We start from the raw sequence: 13,456 nt of genomic DNA, 5'->3' as shown, positions 1-13,456 counted from the left end.
CAGCATCCAAATTTGTTGCACCATGGTTGGTTCTCCTGCAAATGGGAGGAGTAAAAACTGTGGAAATGCATGGTTGTAGGGAGTAAATTGTAAGGGGAGTAGATAGGCGTTTCTGTGGCTGCAAACGAGACTCCAGGATGATATGTTGCCTCCCTGGTGCGAGGAGCAAGGATGTCTTGAAGCGGGTACAGGACATTCTGCAGAGGGAGGGTGAACAGCCAGTGGTCGTGGTAAATAAACAGAATTAGGTCCTAAAAACAGAATGTGGGGAGTTGGGAAGAAATTTGAGAAGTTGGACCGACCTCAAAGGTAGTGATCTCAGGATTACTACCAGCGCCACGTTCTAGTCAGAGTACAAGTAGCAGGGTATATTGAATAAATACGTGGCTGAAGAGATAGTGTGAGGGGGAGGGTTTCGGATTCCTGGGGCATTGGGACCAGTACAAACTGGATGGGATACACCTGGGAAGGACTGGGACTGAAGTCCTCGGGAGAGTATTTGTTAGAATGGTTGGGGAGGGCTTAAACTGAATTGGCAGGGGGATGGGAACCTATGCAAGGAGTCAGAGGATTCTACTATTCCACTGAGTGGTGGTGGGAGGTGGGGTGGGATTTGGGGGGGGGGGGGGGGTATTCCAAAAGCTAATCACGCTGGAGACAAACATGTTTTTCACCTCTCTCAGGATTTTGAACCCCTGTCGACATTCTCATGGATAGAGGGAGAAGCTTAAAATCGCGCTCTATGTTTCCAATGGCTACCCTTCTCTTTGCTTCATATAGTTTAGGTTTGACTCTTCTCTTCCTCAATCTCTCTGTATCCATTTCTGGGGTTAGGCTGTCAATACACATTCACTCCCATAGCTGGATCAAAAGGTTTGAATTGCCTTCCGAACAGTGTTTTGGTTGTAGCGACACCACACGGACCACAGTAGATTAGGAAGATGACTCACCACTATCTTTTCATGGGCAATTAGGGGAAAGTCAGTAAATGCTGACCGAGCCAATGATGCCCACATTCCATGTAAGAATAAAGAACAAGCTACCTTCACTATGTGCCCTCACACCTTCCACCCTGTAAAGACTCCATTCCATTTCCCCCAATTTCTCTTTCTCCACCACATTTGTTTGAACAATGTAACTAGCGTGTCTGACATATCTTCCTTTTTCCTCATCAGAGAATTTCTCCCACTCTGACTGATATGACCCTTGACCATGTTCGGCCCAATTCCTGCTATGATAGTCTCCTGGTCCTTGACCTGCATCAGACTTCATATTCAACTGATCATTCGCGACAATTTCTGCCACCTTCAGTGGGATGTTGTCACCCTTCCCATGCCACCTTTCCTGGCAGGAGCAGGAGTTGCAATATCAGCTGAGGGCTGGATTCTCCGCCCCGCCACACCACATTTCAGGTTCACCCCGCCGGCAGGAAGCTCCGTTACGCCGGCCGGTCAATGGAGTTTCCCATTGTTGGGCTGCCCCACGCTGTCGGGAAACCCCGGGGCTGCCGGCAAAACGGAGCATCGCACCAGCGGAGAATCCAGGCCCTTTTATTTTCTCTCTCCTCACTACCTAAATGCTGCGAACACTCCACAACACTTTGCATGTATCTTTTAAAATTCACTATACTTCAATCACTGCTCACAACACGGTCTCTCTACACTGGGGAGAGTGAACCACAGGTTGAATGACATCTTTGTAGACCACTTATTCAGTCTGCAAACATAATCCTGACTTTACAGTGGTCTCCCATTTTAATTTTCCACCTTGCTCTCACGCAGATTTCTCTGTCCTTGCCCCACTGCCCTATTCCAATGAAGTTCAACGCAAGCTTAAGGAGCATCTTTTGATTGGGCATTTTACAGTCTTCAGTCCTCAACCTGTTTACTCCCATTTCTACAGATTAAAGATATCAAGGGGATTTGGGGATATTTGTGGCAAAATGATGTTGGGGGAGGAGATCAGTCATAGGTGGGACTTTCCAGCGCTTCCTGCCAGTGGGTTCCCCTGGGCGAGGCAGAGCTTTCTTACCCACAGGCCACAATCAGTAAAGATAGGCAACAACACCTCCTCCACAATCATCCTCAACACTGGTGCCCCACAAGGCTGTGTCCTCAGCCCCCTACTGTACGCCTTATACATCTATGACTGTGTGGCCAAAGTCCCCTCCAACTCGATTTTCAAATTTGCTAATGACACCACTATAGTGGGTCGGAGTTCAAACAATGATGAGACAGAGTACAGGAATGAGATAGAGATTCTGGTGAACTGGTGTGACGACAATAATCTCTCCCTCAATGTCAACAAAACGAAGGAGATTGTCATCGACTTCAGGAAGCGTAGTGGAGAACATGCCCCTGTCTACATCACTGGGAAAGAAGTAGAAAGGGTCGAGAGCTTCAAGTTTTTAGGTGTACAGATCACTAACAGCCTGTCCTGGTCCCCCCATGCCGACACTATAGTTATGAAAGCCCACCAACGACTCTACTTTGTCAGAAGACTAAGGAAATTTTGCATGTCAGCTACGACTCTCACCAACTTCTGCAGATGCACCATAGAAAGCATTCTTTCTGGTTGTATCACAGCTTGGTATGGAGCCTGCTCTGCCCAAGACTACAGGAAACTACAAAATGTCGTGAATGTAGACAAGCAAACTAGCCTCCCATCCATTGACTCTATAATTCCCGCTGCCTCAGAAAGGCAGCCAGCATAATTAAGGACCCCATGCACCCCAGACATACACTCTTCCACCTTATTCCGTCAGGAAAAAGATACCAAAGTTTGAGGTCACGTACCAACCGACTCAAGGACAGCTTCTTCCCTACTGCCACCAGATTTTTGAATGGACCTACCTCGTATTAAGTTGATCTTTTCTCTACACCTTGCTGTAACTGTAACATTATATTCTGGAGTCTCTCCTTCCTTCCCTATGTACGGTATGCATTGTTTGTACAGCATGCAAGAAACAGTACTTTTCACTGTATACTAATACATGTGACAATAATAAATCAAATCAAATCAAAGTCTCTTAAATCAAAGACCTTGGTCGGAATTGCAGATCCCTTTGGCAGCCAGTGTGAGCCTCCTCCACTGCAGGAAAGCACACGGCAGGAGGGCTGGAAAATCCTGCTCATGATCTAGCTAAATAGACCAGGTTTGAGGGGCGGAGTGGCCTACTCCTACATTTCTACATTTTGTTTCCGGGTGACAGCTGTCCATGTCACATAGGGTGCCATATTTAACTTGGATCTGAGCTGTTTTGGTCCTGTGGAGGGGCAGAAATCCGATTGAAGGGACTCAAATAGCGGCCTGAATTTTTAGCATGTTGGGGGCCGAGCATTGCCATCCAGAGGGTTGGCGGGGAACACATCCCTACCGACTCTGACAGGTCCGCTGCTATTTATCATTCTAACAAGTGTTTTTTTTTCATAGAATTTACAGTGCAGAAGGAGGCCATTCGGCCCATCGATTCTGCACCGGCTCTTGGAAGAGCACCCTACCCAAGGTCAACACCTCCACCCTATCCCCATAACCCAGTAACCCCACCCAACACTAAGGGCAATTTTGGACACTACGGGCAATTTATCATGGCCAATCCACCTAATCTGTACATCTTTGGACTGTGGGAGGAAACCGGAGCACCCGGAGGAAACCCACGCACACACGGGCAGAACGTGCAGACTCCGCACAGACAGCGACCCAAGCCGGAATCGAACCTGGTATGCTGGAGTTATGTAGCAATTGTGCTATCCACAATGCTGCTGTGCTGCCATTGGCAGCAGGCGGGATCTCCGACCCCATTTGGACTGATGACCCGCCATGGAGAGCTGCCGGCTAATCTGGCCCCAGGAGGTGCTGCAGCAGCGCGTCTCGGACTAAATGTCGGGACAAGGAGGCCAGGTAAGTGGCAGGGGTCCTCTGGAGCGGTTAGTGGGGATTCCTTGGGGAATGGCGAGGGGGGTGGAGATTGGGGGAGAGGCTGGGTGGGGAGGATAGAGGCTTAGAGGTGTCTCGTCCTTAAGGGCAGGGTGTTTCCAGTCAGGATAGGGCTTCTTATTGAGGTGCCTTCCTCCAACCCCCAGTATTCCCACCCAAGGTTTAGGAGTTTAAATGTTTCTATTTCCCCTCCCCCACCCCCAATCTATCTGGCCCTCGCAAGCTTAAAATTGAGGCCGGGCCTCTTAAGGGCTTTAATTGACGCAAGGGTGGGCTATCGTCCCAAAGCACTGACTGCCCCACCATAAAATTGCTTCCCGATCGGAGTGGGTTGGATCCTGGAGGGACTCCCGTCCATGCAATTTCACGCTCACCCCCTCCTCAAAATTTGCCAGATGGCACGTAACATTCTGGCCATGGATTTCTGGAAAGGATGGGTGCAGATTTGAGAGGCAACAACACATTCAAGGACTTTGAAAAAGGAAAATATGTTGGCGATGGGTTGGTGCTTTGCAAGGATAAGGAAATGAAGGTTTGGCTCTTTTGAGGACAGAGATGATGATGATGGATTTGAAGAAGAAAGGGATAAAACCCGAGGAGAGGAAACCATTCATGATGTCAGCTAACATGAGAGCCAAGAAGAGAGATGGGGTTGTTGACAGACAAGTCAGAACACCATCAATAGAACAGGAGCGGGACTCATGCACAAGATGAGCTTGGGGAAGACATGGCAGGGATAAGAGTGAAATGAAGAAGGAACCACATTCTGGGGTAGAGCAGGAACATACAAACATGCAAAATAGGAGCAGAAACAGGACATTCGGCCCTTTGAATCTGCTTCGCCATTCAGTAAGATAATGGCTGATCAGTTTGTGTTTTGACTTCCACATTCCCATCTACTACCCATAACCTTTGACTCCCTTGCCCAACAAGAATCCATCTACCTCAGCCTTAAAAATATTCAATGATCCCTCTTCCACCGCTTTCTAAGGCAGAGTTCCAAAGTCACATCGCCCTTTGAGAGAAAATCACTCTCCTCATCTCTGTCCTGTAATAGTGACCCCAAATTTTAAAACAGTGCCCCCTAGTGCTGGACTCCTGCCATGGCAGATGGTGAAATTTGAATTCAATAAAATCTGGAATTAAAAGTCGAAATAATAATTATAATCTTCATTAGTGTCACAAGTAGGCTTACATTAACACTGCAATGAAGTTACTGTGAAATTCCTGGTGTCGCCACATTCCGCACCTGTTCGGGTACACTGAGGGAGAATTCAGAATGTCCAATTCACTTAACAAGCACGTCTTTCGGGACTCGTGGGAGGAAACCGGAGCAAACTCATGCAGACGCAGGGATAACGTGCAGAATCCGCACAGACAGTGACCAAATCAAACCCGGGTCCCTGGCTGGCACTGTGAAACATGAGTGCTAACCACTGTGCTACCGTGGGTGACATGACACAATTGTCAATCATTACAAAAATCCATCTGGTTCACTAATGTCCTTCAGGAAAGGAACTCTGCCATCCTTACCTGGTCTGGCCTACATGTGAATCCAGACCCACAGCAATGTGGGCGGCACTGTGGTTAGCACTGCTGTCTCACAGCTCCAGGGTTCAATTCCGGCCTCAGGTGACTGTGTGGAGTTTGCACTTTCTCCTCGTATCTGTGTGGGTTTCCTCCGGGTGCTCCAGAATTCTGCAATCGTTTACCGTTTACGTGGTACTCTGCTTTGTTTTACTTTTGCCAATTTGAATAATTTCACATTTTCCCACATTATACTCCAGGAGATTTGGCCTGCTGAGCGAGGGAGGGAAATGCCACAGGCACAAGTGATCAGATGATCTTAACCTTGGTGATAAAGAAATCCATGAGCTCCACAAACATGCTGTTGGAGGCGCGACGAGGAGGAGACGGAGGTTGAAGAAGATGGTCGACAGTCAAGAAGAGACGTCTGTGTGCATTCAGGACCCTGACCTTCCTGTTGCTTGCCATTTTAACAAAAGACCCTGCTCCCATGCCCACATGTCTGTTCTTGGCCTGCTGCAATGTTCCAGTGAAGCTCAACACAAACTGGAGGAACAGCATCTCATCTTCCGGTTCGGCACGCTACAGCCTTCTGGTCTCAACATCGAATTCAACTTCAGATGATTAGCTCTACCCCACCTCGACCCCTTTGTTTTCATTCCATTTGACTTAATTTTAACCATCTTGGCTGCCCCCACCCTAATTGCTGAGAGGTAGTTATCTGTCAGCCACCTGAAGCCTGCTTAGTGGCACAAGGGTGTACATTGTATTCTTCTTGAAGCTTAAGTAGTGTGAGTCACCCTGGTTAGCTGAGTTCTGTACAAAAGACAGACAGAAAGCGCACTCAGTAAGATTTGCGCAGGTGAAGGAGACACAGCCTCAGTGGGAATTGGAACTTGGTAATTTGGTGCAGTGAGGTAATCAGGAACAGTATGGGAGAAGGTGCTTTTTCCCTACCATTTGTTTTCTTTCTTCTGGCTTATAACTGTTAATCTGCAGGGAGAGAACCATAGAGAATCCTGGGAAGGTAAGTGATTTTTATTTTATTTCTATTACCTTTTCAAATTGTGTGTGTGTGTGGCGGGGAGGGGGTGGTGAAGGGACTGTAAGTGACATCACAGTAAAGCTGTGACCTGATTGACTGGTTGGGAGTCTGTTAAATTTGAAAAAGGAATAATATTGCAAAAAAAATCTAATTGATTAACTAGATAGTGGAGTAACTAAACCTGAGGGCAGAGATCGGTATTTAGCATTTAATTTTACAGTAAAAACATCTAGTGTCAGGGCCATATAGTTAATTGTGAAATGAAAGAAAGTCGCTTATTGTCGCAAGTAGGCTTCAAATGAAGTTACTGTGAAAAGCCCCTAGTTGGCAAATTCTGGCGTCTGTTTGGGGAGGCTGGTACGGGAACTCAATCTAACAATAATTCAAGTGTTTATTTTAAATGAATTAACTAGTGCTTAAATGTCACTCAGCAGGGTGCAGTGCTCCAACTGTGAGATGTGGCAGATCTGTGACGCTTCCAGCGTTCAGGTCGACTACATCTGCAGTCAGTGCAGGAATCCCCTGTGTATGTCCCCCTCTCGAACAGGTATACCGCTTTGGATACAGTTGGGGGGAAGTAGCCTATCAGGGGAAAATGTAGCAGCCAGAGTAGTGACACCACGGCTGGCTCAGATGTTCATCAGTGAGGGTCAAAGCACAGAAGAGCAATAGTCATACGGGACTATATAGTCAGGGGCACAGATAGACGCTTCTGTGGACGTGAAAGAGATTCCAGGATGGTATGTTGCCCCCCTGGTGCCAGGCTCCAGGATGTCTCCGAACAGGTAGCGGGTATCCTAAAGGGGGAGGGCAAACAGGCAGAAGTTGTTGTACATATTGGTACTAATGACATAGGCAGGAAGGGGCCTGAGGTCCTGCAACAGGACTTCAGGGAGCTAGGAAGAAAGTTAAAAGACAGGACTTCGAGGGTTGTAATCTCGGGATTGCTCCATGTGCCACGTGCCAGTGAGGCTAGAAATAGGAAGATAGAGCAGCTAAACACATGGCTAAACAGCTGGTGTAGGAGGGAGGGTTTCCATTATCTGGACCATTGGGAGCTCTTCCGGGGCAGGTCTGCCCTGCATAAGAAGGACGGGTTACATCTAAACTGGAGAGGCATAAATACCCTGGCCGCGAGGTTTGCTGGTGTCACACGGGAGGGTTTAAACTAGCATGGCAGGGGGGTGGGTACTGGAGCAATAGGTCAGAAGGTGAAAAAATTGAGGGAGAACTAGGGAATAGGGCCAGTATTGTTCTGAGGAAGAGCAGACGGGGAGATGTTGCTGAAAATAGCTGGACTGGTGGCCTGAAGTGCATATGTTTTAATGCAAGAAGTATAACAGGTAAGGCAGATTAACTTAGAGCTTGGATTAGTACTTGGAACTATGATGTTGTTGCCATTACAGAGACCTGGTTGAGGGAAGGACAGGATTGGCAGCTAAAAGTTCCAGGGTTTAGATGTTTCAGGCGGGATAGAGGGGGATGTAAAAGGGGTGGAGGAGTTGCGCTACTGGTTAAGGAGAATATCACAGCTGTATTGCAGGAGGACACCTCAGAGGGCAGCAAAGCTATATGGGTAGAGGTCAGGAATAAGAAGGGTGCAGTCACAATGTTGGGGGTTTACTACAGGCCACCCAACAGCCAGCGGGAGATAGAGGAGCAGATAGGTAGACAGGTTTTGGAAAGGAGTAAAAACAACAGGGTTGTTGTGATGGGAGCTTTAACTTCCCCAATATTGACTGGGACTCACTTAGTGCTAGGGGCTTGGATGGGACAGAATTTGTAAGGAGCATCCAGGAGGGCTTCTTAAAACAATATGTAGACAGTCCAACTAGGGAAGGGGCTGTACTGGTCCTGGTATTGGGGAATGAGCCCAGCCAGATGGTAGAAGTTTCAGTAGGGGAGCATTTCGGGAACAGTGACCACAATTCATTAAGTTTTAAAGTGCTGGTGGACAAGGATAAGAGTGGTCCTAGGGTGAATGTGCTAAATTGTGGGAAGGCAAATTATAACAATATTAGGCGGGAACTGAAGAACCTAGATTGGGGGCGGATCTTTGAGGGTAAATCAACATCTGACATGTGGGAGGCTTTCAAATGGAAGTTGAAAGGAATGTTCCTGTGCGGAAGAAGGATAAATATGGCAAATTTCGGAAACCTTGGCTAACGACAGATATTGTAGACCTCTTCAAAAAGAAAAAGGAGGCATTTGTCAGGGCTAGAAGGCTGAGAACAGATGAAGCCTGTGTGGAATATAAGGAAAATAGGAAGGAACTTAAGCAAGGAGTCAGGAGGGCTAAAAGGGGTCATGAAAAGCCATTGGCAAATAGGGTTAAGGAAAATCCCAAGGCATTTTACACGTACATAAAAAGCAAGATGGTAGCCTAGGAAAGGGTTGGCCCACTGAAAGACATGCGAGGGAATCTATGTGTGGAGCCAGAGGAAATGGGCGAGGTACTGAATGAATACTTTGCACCAGTATTCACCAACGAGAAGGAATTGTGTAGATAGCCTGGGTCACATTGAGATCCAAAAAGACGAGGTATCATAGAATGTATTATAGAAGTTACAGTGCAGAAGGAGGCCATTTGGCCCATCGAGTCTGCACCGGCTTTTGGAAAGAGCACCCTACCCAAGGTCAACAACTCACCCTATCCCCATAACCCAGTAACCCCACCCAACACTAAGGGCAATTTTTGGACTCTAAGGGCAATTTATCATGGCCAATCCATCTAACCTGCACATCTTTGGACTGTGGGAGGAAACCAGAGCACCCGGAGGAAACCCACGCGCACGCGAGGAGAATGTGCAGACTCTGCACAGACAGTGACCCAAGCCGGGAACCGAATCTGGGACCCTGGAGCTGTGAAGCAATTGTGCTATCCACAATGCTACTGTGCTGCCCCTGTGTTGAACGTCTTGAAAAATATTAAGGTAGATAAGCTCCCAGGGCCTGATGGGATCTACCCCAGAATACTGAAGGTGGCAAGAGAGGAAATTGCTGAGGCCTTGACAGAAATCTTTGGATCCTCACTGTCTTCAGGTGATGTCCCGGAGGACTGCAGAATAGCCAATGTTGTTCCTTTGTTTAAGAAGGGTAGCAAGGATAATCCAGGGAACCACAGGCTGGTGAGCTTGACGTCAGTGGTAGGGGAATGACTGGAGAGAATTCTTCGAGTCAGGATCTACTCCCATTTGGAAGCAAATGGACGTATTAGTGAGAGACAGTATGGTTTTGTGAAGGGGAGGTTGGGTCTCACTAACTTGATAGAGTTTTTCGAGGCGGTCACAAGATGATTGATGCAGGTAGGGCAGTGGATGTTGTCCATATGGACTTCAGTAAGGCCTTTGACAAGGTCCCTCGTGGCAGACTGGTAGAAAAGGTGAAGTCACACAGGATCAGGGGTGAGCTGGCAAGATGGATACAGAACTGGCTAGGTCATAGAAGGCAGAGAGTAGCAATGGAAGGGTGCTTTTCTAATTGGAGGCCTGTGACTAGTGGTGTTCCGCAGGGGTCAGTACTGGGGCCTTTGCTGTTCATAGTATATATAAATGATTTGGAGGAAAATGTAACTGGTCTGTTTAGTAAGTTTGCAGACGACACAAAGATTGGTGGAATTGCAGATAGCGATGAGGACTGTCAGAGAATACAGCAGGATTAAGATCCTTTGGAGACGGGCGGAGAGATGGCAGATGGAGTTTAATCTGGACAAATGTGAGGTAATGCATTTTGGAAGGTCTAATGCAGGTAGGGATATACAGTGAATGGAAGAACCCTCAAGAGAATTGACAGTCAGAGAGATCTAGGTGTACAGGTCCACAGGTCACTGAAAGGGGCAACACAGGTGGAGAAGGTAGTCAAGAAGGCTTACGGCATGCTTGCCTTCATTGGCTGGGGCATTGAGTATAAGAATTGGCAAGTCATGTTGCAGCTGTATAGAACCTTGGTTAGTGTGGCGGTATCCACTCCATATTAAAAAGTGATCAGAACTGACTTTATATTAAATCATGTATTAACTCTATATTAAAAACTGAAGACTGGTGAAGTCATGTATCTCTTGTAAACCATTACTGAACTTAATAATGCTTTTTAACAAGTACTGCAGACTTTATCTTTGTAAAAGCCCAGCTGCAGTGAAATGAAATAAAATGAAAATCGCTTATTGTCACAAGTGGGCTTCAAATGAAGTTACTGTGAAAAGTCCCTAGTCGCCTCATTCCGGCCCCTGTTCGGGGAGGCTGGTATGGGAATTGAACCGTGCTTCGGGCCTGCCTTGGTCTGCTTTCAAAGCCAGCGATTTAAATCTAGTGGCCTTGCCAACTAAGGGAGGCTACTGCTTGTCTCGTGGCCTTGCCAACTCAGGGAGGCCACTGTTTGTTTAGAAATAACTGTTGGGAGTTGATCTAGTATCTTCAGAAGCAGGTGCTCTGCTAAAACTCCCTTTGACTCCTGAAGTAAGAAACCTTATAAATGTTTAAGCAAAGGCTGCGAAAGAGATTCGCTTCGAGAGCTGTTTGGGAGATTGCTGAGTGTTTACCTGACCAAGCCGCTGCCTTTATCTCGACTCTGCTCTTGATTGAGTATCGAACTCCGAGGCTACAAGCTGTTGTAAATATGAATTGTTTATAGCTTAAGCAATTATGTAGTTAGGGAGTTCAAAGGCTAACTCATCACGTATCCTGTATTTGCTCAACTGTATCATTTACTAAAAACTTGTATTACCCTTATTCTTTAAATAAATTGCGTATATATTTTACCATACAGATCCATGTCTATTCTCATAAATAAGTATGACATTTAACTAAGGCTCATCATATTCTCACCTCTGAGGCTACTGGAGGATGACTTACCCATACCTGGCTCTCAGAATAAGAAAGATTTAGCTGCAGTTAAGGATAAGATAGCCCCCTAAGTGATAGTCTATCTCGTATACCGAAGGTAGTGAAAGCAAGGAACATTGTTAATACTATAATTAGACATCCCAAACAGTGAGTCTTACTTTAGATATTGATAAGACCTTGTCTGGTAGCTTACAACCTCAACTAATTGGGAAGATCTTAGGTAGAATACTCCTCGACTGTCACACTAGGCCATACTTGGAGTATAGTGTTCAATTCTGGTCGCCACACTACCAGAAGGGTGTGGAGGCTTTAGAAAGGGTGCAGTAGAGAATTACCAGGATGTTACCTGGTATGGAAGGCATTAGCCATGAGGAGAGGTTGAATAAACTCGGTTTGTTCTTACTGAAACAAAGGAGGTTGAGGGGCGACCTGATAGAGGTCTACAAAATTATGAGGGGCATAGACAGAGTGGTTAGTCAGAGGCTTTTTTCCCAGGTCAATTACTAGGGGGCTTAGGTTTAAGGTGTGAGGGGCAAGGTTTAGAGGAAAGGTACGAGGCAAGTTTTCTATACAGAAGGTAGTGGGTGCCTGGAATACGCTGCCAGAGGAGGTGGTGGAAGCAGGGACGATAGTGATGTTTAAGGGACATCTTGACAAATACATGAATAGGATGGGAATAGAGGGATACGGACCCCGGAAGTGCAGAAGATTTCAGTTTAGATGGGCAGCATGGTCGGCACAGGCTTGGACGTCCGGAGGGCCTGTTCCTGTGCTGTGCTTTTCTTTGTTCTTTGTCTTTTACCTTTTATTTCTTTCTTGCCTTTCTTTATACATGTTCCCCCCATCTTATTCCCCCCTCTCCTTACCTTTCCTCCCCTTTGCTTCTCCCTTCCAGTTTACCCTCTAATTTTAGTTTCTCTTCTGTTAGGCCTTTCACATCTTTTATTCTCTCTGGGAACTGCCACTAGCACTCCTTTCCCTTGGTTTATGTAACTATTAGCACTCTTTATCCTTGCTTTCTGTGGCTATGACTCACCTTTCATTACCTCATCCCACAGTATAAATATCTCACATTTTGACAAAGAGTCATCGGGCTTGAAACGTTCGCTCTTTTCTCTCCCTACAGATGCTGCCAAACCTGCTGGGATTTTCCAGCATTTCCTCTTTTGGTTTCAGATTTCAGCATCTGCAGTAATTTGCTTTTATCAGAGACAAGTCGCGTGTTCATTTGCATTCCTGGACAATCCTGGAATGTTGCTCCTGTCAAGCTCCTCGGGGTGTTTTTTTCCGTGCCGACTCCAGCTTTTATGACTGGGGAAAGAACACCCCAGGTGCCCAGTCTTTGAACGTTTCTGTTAAATATTTAGACATGGCAAGTCGTAACATTAACAATTTGACCATCAAACATCAAATACATGAACAAAAACAGGACTATATATATATATATATACAATATTCGGTGTCTGATAATGAGGCAGGCCTCTCCAATAAGAGAACAGAGACAGGTTTTCCACGCCTGCAGCTTTGTTTAGTCTCCGGCAGTGACTAGACCCAGTTATTGAATGAGGTGTGATGTGGAGATGCCGGCGTTGGACTGGAGTCAGCACAGTAAGAAGTCTTACAACGCCAAGTTAAAGTCCAACATGTTTGTTTCAAACACTAGCTTTCAGAGCACTGCTCCTTCCTCAGGTGAATGAAGAGGTATGTTCACCTGAGGAAGGAGCAGTGCTCCGAAAGCTAGCGTGTGAAACAAGCGTGTTGGACTTTAACCTGGTGTTGTAAGACTTCTGAATGAGATGTGGGCAGCCTTCAGCCTCAAGCACAGGGTGCCTGGTTAGCACGCGGTGCGCGCGCAGCCTGGCTGAAATTGACACATGAAATTGACACAGTGGCGGGCGAGCTGCGCCTGCGCCGAGCTTCGGCAGGGACTCGCCGCTGGCTGGCTACTTCTGGGTTTCTCCGGATCAGCAGCACAACAAGCGGAGAGGGGGAGAGAGAGAGGAGCGGAACGCTGGGCAAGCGGAGACGCACGGCCAGGGGCTCAGCTGGAGACTCAGTGTTGCGGAAGGACGATCGGGGCGAGGTAGAAAGCCGCTAATTTTTTTTA

At 46.9% G+C, this 13,456-nt stretch overlaps 1 protein-coding gene across 1 annotated transcript in view; it reads left to right on the top strand.

The window, feature by feature from the left end:
- The first annotated feature begins 13,269 nt into the window (after nt 1–13,269).
- Nucleotides 13,270–13,456, top strand: part of smox (spermine oxidase) — a 35,316-nt gene continuing 35,129 nt past the window's right edge. The window contains exon 1 of the mRNA XM_038793241.1: nt 13,270–13,432. The gene's annotated coding sequence lies outside the window, so the exon portion shown is untranslated. The remainder of the gene's footprint in view (nt 13,433–13,456) is intronic.

Source organism: Scyliorhinus canicula, chromosome 3 (assembly GCF_902713615.1).
Source record: "Scyliorhinus canicula chromosome 3, sScyCan1.1, whole genome shotgun sequence".
NCBI classification, from domain to species: Eukaryota; Metazoa; Chordata; class Chondrichthyes; order Carcharhiniformes; family Scyliorhinidae; genus Scyliorhinus; species Scyliorhinus canicula.
The sequence above is the reverse complement of the archived record's forward strand: the minus strand, read 5'-3'. Positions and strand labels throughout refer to the sequence as shown.